Consider the following 8577-nt stretch of genomic DNA (forward strand, 5'->3'; position numbering starts at 1 on the left):
GGCAAGCCTGGACTATAGAATATTGGACCGTTGTCTCAACTAAAAAGAAAAGATACACAATGAAGTCTACAAATCTGGTGTTCAATAAATTTTAAGAAGTCCCAGACTGGGCATGGTGGCCCATACTTGTAATCTCAGCACTAAGAAGTAGGAGACTTGCGGCTCACCAGGAGATATATGTCAGCCAAGCCTTCTTAGAGTGATTTGTCTTTAAAAAGAAAAGGTTGAAGGTATCTAATTTATGACACCCAAGGTTGGCCTCTGGGTTATACATGCAAACAACAAACACATGCATATATACCCAAATACACAAATAGAGCTCATAGAGTCTTTTTCTTTGAAAGGAAGCATAAATATATGGTTGACTTTGAGCCCAGCCGATGGACAGCCATCTTTGAATAAATTGATGATTCTGTGACAAGCTTCATGACCAAAATCAACTTGGAGAGGAACGGGTTTATTTGGCTTAGTTATCTATATCACAGCCCACCATGAAGGCATGCCAAGGCAAGAACCTGTAAGCAAGAACTGAAGCAGAAAGTACAACAAAGGAGCACCTGTTTGCAGGTGTCACTGCCCACATTGGCCTGGGTCATCCATCCCTCATTAATCATTTCATTAATCAAGAAAGTTATCCCACAGACACGCCCACAGACAAGACTGATGGATGCAATTTCTCACTTAAGAGGGACTTAAGTCCCTCTTCCCAGATGACTTTAGTTTGTGCTAAGTCAACAGGCTAATTGGAAAAAGTATAACTTTGGTCATATTTTGCCACAAAAGTGACTGACTAGGTGTTTATATGGTCTGGTTCAGAGTTTTCTGATTTGTTAAATTGGTTTTCTTTGTTTTTATTACCTAGCCTGAAAAAAATTCGTGGCAAAGTCTGGAAACAGAGAATATCCAGCCCTCTGTTCAACACCAAACAATACACAATGGAATTAGAGCGGCTCTATCTGCAGATGTGGGAGCATTATGCAGCTGGCAACAAACCTGACCACATGATTAAGCCTGTTGAAGTCACTGAGTCAGCTTGAATAAAGACTGTACACAGGAGAATTGCCCCTATACCTGAGCCTCAACCTTCTGGGGAAAGGGAACTAGATAACATGCTTTGTGCTTATCTGTATAGTACTGTGTTGCAGACGGGTGATATATAATGATAATAGAATAGCACAGCCAGACTTGCTTCCTGCATGATAGGGAGAGACAAGAATAAGAAACTGCTATTCCACAAGGAGTCTCTGTAGAGTTTTGTAGGAAACAGGTGGTGCACAGGTCTGGAAGGTCTGGTCTCCCTTGGTCTTCCATGGGATGCTTAATGTGGTGGGAGATAGAGATTAACCAGCCGTTTTGTGATTCCGTGGATTGATCAAGTCTTCTGATCCTTTATTTTTTTTCTCTTTATATTTTGGGTTTTGGAGCTTTTAAAAATGTTTGCTTTCAGGTATTTTTACTCTTGTGAAGTGATCGTGATTCTTCTGAGATGAGGTTTTTAAACTACAATGTTGCTTCCTGTTTTGGTGTCTGAACTCTGACAGGGTGACAGGGATCTTGCTGGTGTAGTCTTTTTATAGGTTTTATAAACCACATGAGCCTATATCAGTCATTTTAGTGTCTAACCTAATGCTTGGCACTGGCAGTGCTTTGCTTAGATGATGACTTAAGAGTTTTCAGCCCGTTTTCCACACCCTGCCCACAGCCTCCGTTTAAATTCTCCTGTTACTGCTAACAAAACCAAGTCTGCTTTCAGACATCCCAGAGTGTTTCTCTTAGACACGCCATCTGGTGCCAAATGAAAATTCTTAGGAGTGAATATTAATCATGAAGGTCACAGTTGTGGTACTGTTATTGATAATAATGTAGGGGTTTTTTTTTTTTGCCTAAGTTTTACCTATTTCACCAGTGTTTCAGCCGTTGACTGCCCCTCCTATGCTGCTTCCAAAAGTGATAGTGTATGATACGATTTTTACCTTCCTTTCTAAAGTTTGTTTTTTTTTTTTTTAAAGTGAGTCCTGTTCTTCCTATTTCTTTCAGCAGAAATGAAATCCCAGGTAAGTATATAAGTATTCAAATATTTGATTAGTAAGTTACAGTTATCTCCAGTACATTAAATAATGTTCACCAACAGATTTAGAAGTAAAAGCTCTAAAGAATCATCTCTACAGACAGTTATTTTTTAGAATGTGTTAGGATGTATTGTCTGGAATTAGTTTCAAAATCTATGGATTTGGCCTTGGTAGCAGTGAATTGTACCACCACTTGGCTTGGACTACAAATTAGACATTGGCCCTTGAGGAGCTTGAGTTCTTGATGGTAAAAAACAGTTGCATTTCTGTAAAGGATAGAGGGCTTGAGGCCTAAACGTATGAATATGTTTGTACTGCTCTACTGCACTGATACTCTCCAGTCACTGATCAGTCTTGTCTGTTAGTAGTGCTGTAGATTATGTGTTTTCCAAAGCACCTAGGCAGTGCACCTATTCTGTAGTTGCAGCTATTGCCTGAATGTACCTTAGCTGACAAAATATTGATAACTAAGAACTTGAATTTGTGATTCTTACTGCTAATTAAAACCTAAGCAAGGAGTCTCATATAATTCTGATAGCAGAATTGTGTTGTGATGAACTGTGTACCTTTAGTAATGTAAATCAAGGAACATCAGTTAAGAGATTTCTTAATTTATTTTTTAACTGAATAAATATCAGTTAAAGATTGCCAGCATGGTTACAGGTAAATTGATTTTGAAAATTCACTGAAGTACTAAATGTGGGATTGGATAATAGATTTACAGTGCTGCTAAGGCTGAGATCTGTGGCCATTTACATAGCACATCATTTGTCCTATGGGGATGAACTTTTTTCTGGCACGAGAATTAGCCACTCCAGCTAAAGCTTTTGCTTATTGTAACAGGGTTTTATTTTCAGGTAACCTGTCTGTGGAAGACTTAATTCTGAATAGAGTAATAGATATTACTGGAAACTGATTTTTTTCTACTATACTCTGCTTTATTGAAAAAAGTAAAGCATTTAAAATTGTGCTCCAGAAATTCAGATGTTGTCTTGCGATCTTTAAACAATAAATGGATTATTTCCCCTTATCATGGCTTGGTGTATTTTGTCTCATTATATTGAGTATTACTGATGATGCTCATGATGATGATACTGAGTATGCTTGAATAGCTCAAAACAGTACAACCAGAAGTGTCTCCTTATTTTAAGTTGACATTAGGAATTAACGTTTATATTCTTTCTTCTGATGGGTTTGGAGATGGTAAATAGTCCATTTAGGGGAATACAAAGCCTCAAATACCCATATAGATTTTTGTGGCTCGTTGTTTACCTTCCATTCTGAGGATTATACATATCAAGCAAGTATATTAATATTGAGCTATAACAGCCTATATAGTTTTAATTCTTAATATGGACTAGTCTTTTTTTAGGTATATGTAGACAGAACTATTTTCCCTCTATGGTATACAAACTCAGCCACAAGTTTGACTTCCAGTTTTTTCAGAGACATAAAAGGGAAACATTTGGAGCTGGAAAGATTGCTTAGCAGTTGAGAGCACTTGGATGTGCTTCCAGAGGTCCTAGGTTCGATTCCCAACATCTACTTGGCAGACTGTAATTACAGCTCCAGGGGATCCGACACCCTCTTTTGACTTCCTTTGATATGCATGTGGTGAACAGGTATACATACAGGTAAAGTACTTATGAAATTAAAGTTAACATGGTACATACGCACATTTAAAAAAAGGGGGGGGGGAATGGGGTTGGGGTGGCAAATGCCTTTAATCCTAGCACTTGGGAGGAAGAAGCAGGTAGTGCCCAGCCTGGTGTTCTACAGAGCTAGTTCTAGTACATAGAAGACTATACAAGTCCAAGACTACAAAGCCTGGCTTGAAAAACTGAAAAACCAAACCCATGTATAGTGGCACATACCTTTAATCCAAGTACTCCAGAGGCAAGGAGCAGGTGGACCTTTGTGAGTTTGAGGCCAGCCTGGTCTACAAAGTTTCAAGACAGCTAGGACTGTTATATAGAGAAACTATCTTCAAAACAAAACAAAAAAGGGAAATGGTTGTTTTCAAGTAAACTTTCAGTTGTTTTCCTTAGTTCCCAAAGCCCTTGCATAGATTTGTGTTTGTTGGTGTCTGGGTACTGTGAGTCACAATGATTAATAGGGATCTGTGTGTTGTGATTCACAACTATAAAATCCCAGCACTGGGGAGTTTAGACAGAAGAATTACCAAAGGTCCAAGGACATCCCAGGCTGAATAGTTGAAACCCTGTCATAAAAAGATTGTATAGGAGGAAAGGTTGGCTTTTATCACTAGTTGAACAGTGGTTTGGGATGAAGTTAGGTAGCCATCAGAGCCTGTACTTCACCCTCGTTAAGAGTGCATCATCTCATCTTTGGTTCCTCCTGCATTCAAAGAATTGCCTGATGGATAAAATAAATTTCTGTAACCTCCGAACTGCCTGTATTTTACCGTTTTGTGTGTTGATTTTCAAGATTCCATGTAGCCAAAGCTGGCCTTGAACTTCAGATCCTCCTATGTTCTTAAGAGAGCATTAGCCTTGCCACTGTGTCCTACTGTTTTAGCTTTTGTTCCTTTTTTTTGACAGGGTCTTACTACATAACCCTGGCTGGCTTCAAACTTAATTAACCTTTTGCTTCCGTTTCCTGAGTCCTGGAATTACAGTTATGTGCCACCATACCTGGCTGAGAGTTAATTTGACTCAACTTTTATTTGAAGGTTTTTGTTCAGACATTTACAACGTTGTTCAGGCTTGTCTTGAACCTCTCTCCACATCTCAAGTGCTGGGAAGTATAGGTATGTACTACCACACTTGGCTTATGTTATATATATATATATATATCTCAATACACATTCTATATTAGTATATAATTATATATATATAATTTCTATTGATTATTTGGGAATTTTATATCATGAACACTAGTCAGACTTCCCAGTTCTGCTTACCCACTCTTTGACCTCTCCCCTCCCCCCTAAAAGAAGAAAGCAAGTCCAGTTTGTGTTGCCCATAATAGTCACTAGAGGACAAACTCCCAGTGGCCAGCCCCTTAAAGAGTCTTTCCCCATCAGAACTACTAAATGCTCTCAATAGTGGAGAACTATGCCTCAGCATCTTTATCACAATTTCTAAGAGTTTTCTTTGACAACTTACTGTGTAGGTTGTTACTTTTTAGGGGTGGGGTGGGATAGGGTGGTTTCTTATATCTACCATTTAGATTCTTGGTTTATATTTCTAATTCATACAGTCAAGGAATCTCCATTTTTATGGAGGAGGGAGAAAGTTAACCATTAGTTCAGGAAGCCATTCGTTCATTAGTTGGCAATTCAGTAAGGAATAGTACAGTTGGAAGTACTGCCAGTAAAATCGAGTTCTAGCTATGCCACTTTTCTAACATTTCATTTTAATATTTTTTATGTGTATGGGTGCACATAAACCCCATACATGCGTGTCCATAAACCATGCCTGTGCTGGTGCTGACAGGCCCCAAAAGGGTATCGGATCCCCTGGACCTGGAGTTCTATACAGTAGCAAGTGGCCATGTGGCTGCTGGGAATTAAACCTGGGACCTCTGAAAGAGCAGTCAGTGTTCTTAAGCACCGAGCCATCTTTTCAGCTCTACATATTTTAAGTTTTAAAAGATATGCATATGGTGTATGTATTTGTCTGTGTAGAGGCCACAAATTGTTACCTATTATCTCCCTCTCTGCGTCTCCATCCTTTTAGATCACTGTTTTGATTTTCAGGTCTCTTGGTGGCCTACCTAGTCCCTCTTGCCTCACCCCATATCTCCAAGCACTGAGATTAAAGAGGTGCCTGGGCCTGGAGTCTGAATCTCTATGCTCATGCTTGCTTCATGAGCATTTTATTTGCTCAACTATCTTCCCTGGCCCTAACATTGAATTTTTTTTTAGAAACAAGACTATACTTTTGTCCAGCTGGGGTCCTGGGCTCCTGGACTCTCAAGGGATACTTTGGCCTCAGCTTCCTGAGTTGCTGGGGCTAGGCAGGCATGCTAGTGCCCTTTGTGCTGGCCTCAAGTACTTTTTTTTTTTAAGATTTTAATTTTTTTTAGATTTATTAGGTTATTTAGATTTTATATGTATATAGTTTTGTTTGCATGTGTATCTATGTTTCATGTGTGTGCCTGGTGCCTGAGGAGGTCAGAAGAGGGCACTAGATTCCCTAGAACTGGAGTTATGGATGGTTGTGAGACACTGTATGGGTGCTGGGAATTGAACTCAGGTTCTCTGTAAGAACAAGTGCTTTTAACCACTGAACCAAGCGTCTCTCCAGCCCCTCACCTACTTTTTTTTTTTTTTTTTTTTTTTGCCAAGACAGGTTTCACTATGTGGGGTGTTCTTGAACTCACTGTGTAGACTCAGCGAGTCTGCCTCCCTCTATTTCCCAAATCCGGGGATTAAAGTCTGTACCACCATGCCTAACCCCCTCAGTTTTAATCCCACACAGAACACCTAGAACAAAGGCACCTAAAAACAAAAGCATGGGATGTTTCTTTTGTCTTGTGTGGCCAAACAAATCATAAAGAGTATAGGTGTCTGCCAGAGGAAGGAACAGTGTAAAAAGTGCTGGCTTTTATCTTGTGTTTAGAACGGGCACTGGGAAGTTAAAAGTAACCAACATTTTTTTTTTCTCCAGGGCCTGACAATTCTTGATGCCAGCACCACAGTTCTTTGTTGCTAGATGTTTTTTGGTTGCTCCTCCTTTCTCTTATCTAAGGGTCTAAATAGTCCTTTTCTGCAAGTGCTTATGGTAGCTGGAAGACCAACCAGATGGACAAACTTTTTAAATATTGGGAATTCAAGCAAGGTAGGTCACCAGGCTTGGTGCCGCATGACTTTAATCCCAACACTTAGGAGGCAGAGGCAGGTGGATTTCTGAGTTCGAGGCCAGCCTGGTCTAAAGAGTGAGTTCCAGGACAGCCAGGGCTACACAGAGAAACCCTGCCTCAAAAGAACAGAAAGAAAAAGAAAGAAAGAAAGAAAGAAAGAAAGAGAGAGAGAAAGAAAGAAAGAGAGAAAGAAAGAGAGAAAGGAAGAGAGAAAGAGAGAAAAAAATTAAGAGAGGAAGAAAGGAAGGAAGGAAAGAAAAGAAAAAAAGAAAAGGTCTACACAGACCAGATGGCAAAAACAAAATGGGCGCGTGGGTTGCTTGAGACCTTTAGCGGTTAGCGGCATACTCGGGCTTGGGTTACAGGTCTATATTCAAATGGTTCACTTCGGTGATGCAATGCTATCCAGTATGGGAAGCACTGGAGCTGATATCACAAATTCATAGTTCTAGAGTTCAAATTTGCTTTATGACCATGCGGGGGGGTGGGGGCAGACAAAGCGGGAATACGTCAGTTCCTGTCTTCCCCTATAAAAGGTGCTGTTTCGCGCGCGTCCGGCTCGGGAGCCGTTGGTGGTGGTGACCTGTCGGGGGACACGGACACACACACCGGAAAGCAAGTACACAAATGGTGGGCTAAGGTAGGCACCGGTCTCATTTTAGTGGCTTTAATGAGACACACCACTACAGTGGGCCTTCGGTTCTGTGTAGGAACTTGGCAACTTTCGGACTGATGCCCCTAAGACCATTTTCCCTCACAGAAAAAAGTGCGGAGTGGGGCCGAGAGTGTAGCTGAGGCCTTGGGTTTACTGCGAAGGTCTTGAGAAGTTCGTGAGGAACTGGGGTGCGGGGCGGGACACGGACAACCATTAGACGACGGAGTGAGGTGATTTTGAGAGTCGTGAGGATGCGGGGACTGAGAAGGTTGATGGCCGACTGTTAGACGACGGAGTGAGGTGATTTTGAGAGTCGTGAGGATGCGGGGACTGAGAAGGTTGATGGCCGACTGTTAGACGACGGAGTGAGGTGGCCTTGAGAAGGGCGGTGGGACTGGTAGACACCCGAGTGGGGTGGTCTTCAGAAAGTCTTAGCCGTCGTGAAGATGCGGCGTGTGGGGGGCAGGATATGGCCGACGGCTGGCCGAGTGGGGTGGCCCTGAGAAGCGGATGAGGACGGGGGAGGTGGTGGGACATGGACAACTGAGAAGGCCGTGGAGGCAGCGGGGCAGACACGGACAATGGAGACGGCGAGAGGGGGCAGGGCGGGGCTGTGGCGGACACAGTCAATGGGCAACTGAGAAGGCTGCTGAGTCAGGGTGATGGCGGACACGGGCGACGGAAAAGGTCGAGGGGGGCGGGACAAAAGGCCGAGGGGGGGCAGAGCACGGGCGACGGAAAAGGCAGAGGGATGTCAGATACAGGTGACGGAAAAGGCCGACGACGTGGGGCGGGACATGACGGAAAGGGGCTTCGGACGTGGGCCGAAGAATGTTGACGGATAAGGCCGAGGGGCGTCGGACACGGGAGACGGAAAAGGCCGAAGAGTGTCGGACGAGTGACGGAAAAGACCGAGGGGCAGGACGCGGGAGACGGAAAAGGCCGAAGAGTGTCGGACGGGTGATGGAGGGACACGGGAGACGGAAAAGGCCGAAGTGGGGTGGGACAGGGGCAACAGAAAAGACC

General features: G+C 42.6%; 1 long non-coding RNA gene across 2 annotated transcripts in view; it reads left to right on the forward strand.

Moving 5' to 3' along the window:
• The first annotated feature begins 3527 nt into the window (after nucleotides 1–3527).
• The window catches only part of LOC114630858, a 7121-nt gene continuing 2071 nt past the window's right edge, over nucleotides 3528–8577 (forward strand). Inside the window, exons 1-4 of one of the 2 annotated variants that reach the window (XR_003712870.1) lie at nucleotides 3528–3703; nucleotides 4631–4839; nucleotides 6704–6874; nucleotides 7433–7536. This is a non-coding gene — a long non-coding RNA (uncharacterized LOC114630858). Of the gene's footprint in view, nucleotides 3704–4630; nucleotides 4840–6703; nucleotides 6875–7432; nucleotides 8006–8577 lie in introns of those variants that run through there. The other variant, XR_003712869.1, reaches the window with a different exon arrangement.

This window comes from Grammomys surdaster, unplaced genomic scaffold (assembly GCF_004785775.1).
Source record: "Grammomys surdaster isolate TR1022 unplaced genomic scaffold, NIH_TR_1.0 346, whole genome shotgun sequence".
NCBI lineage: Eukaryota > Metazoa > Chordata > Mammalia > Rodentia > Muridae > Grammomys > Grammomys surdaster.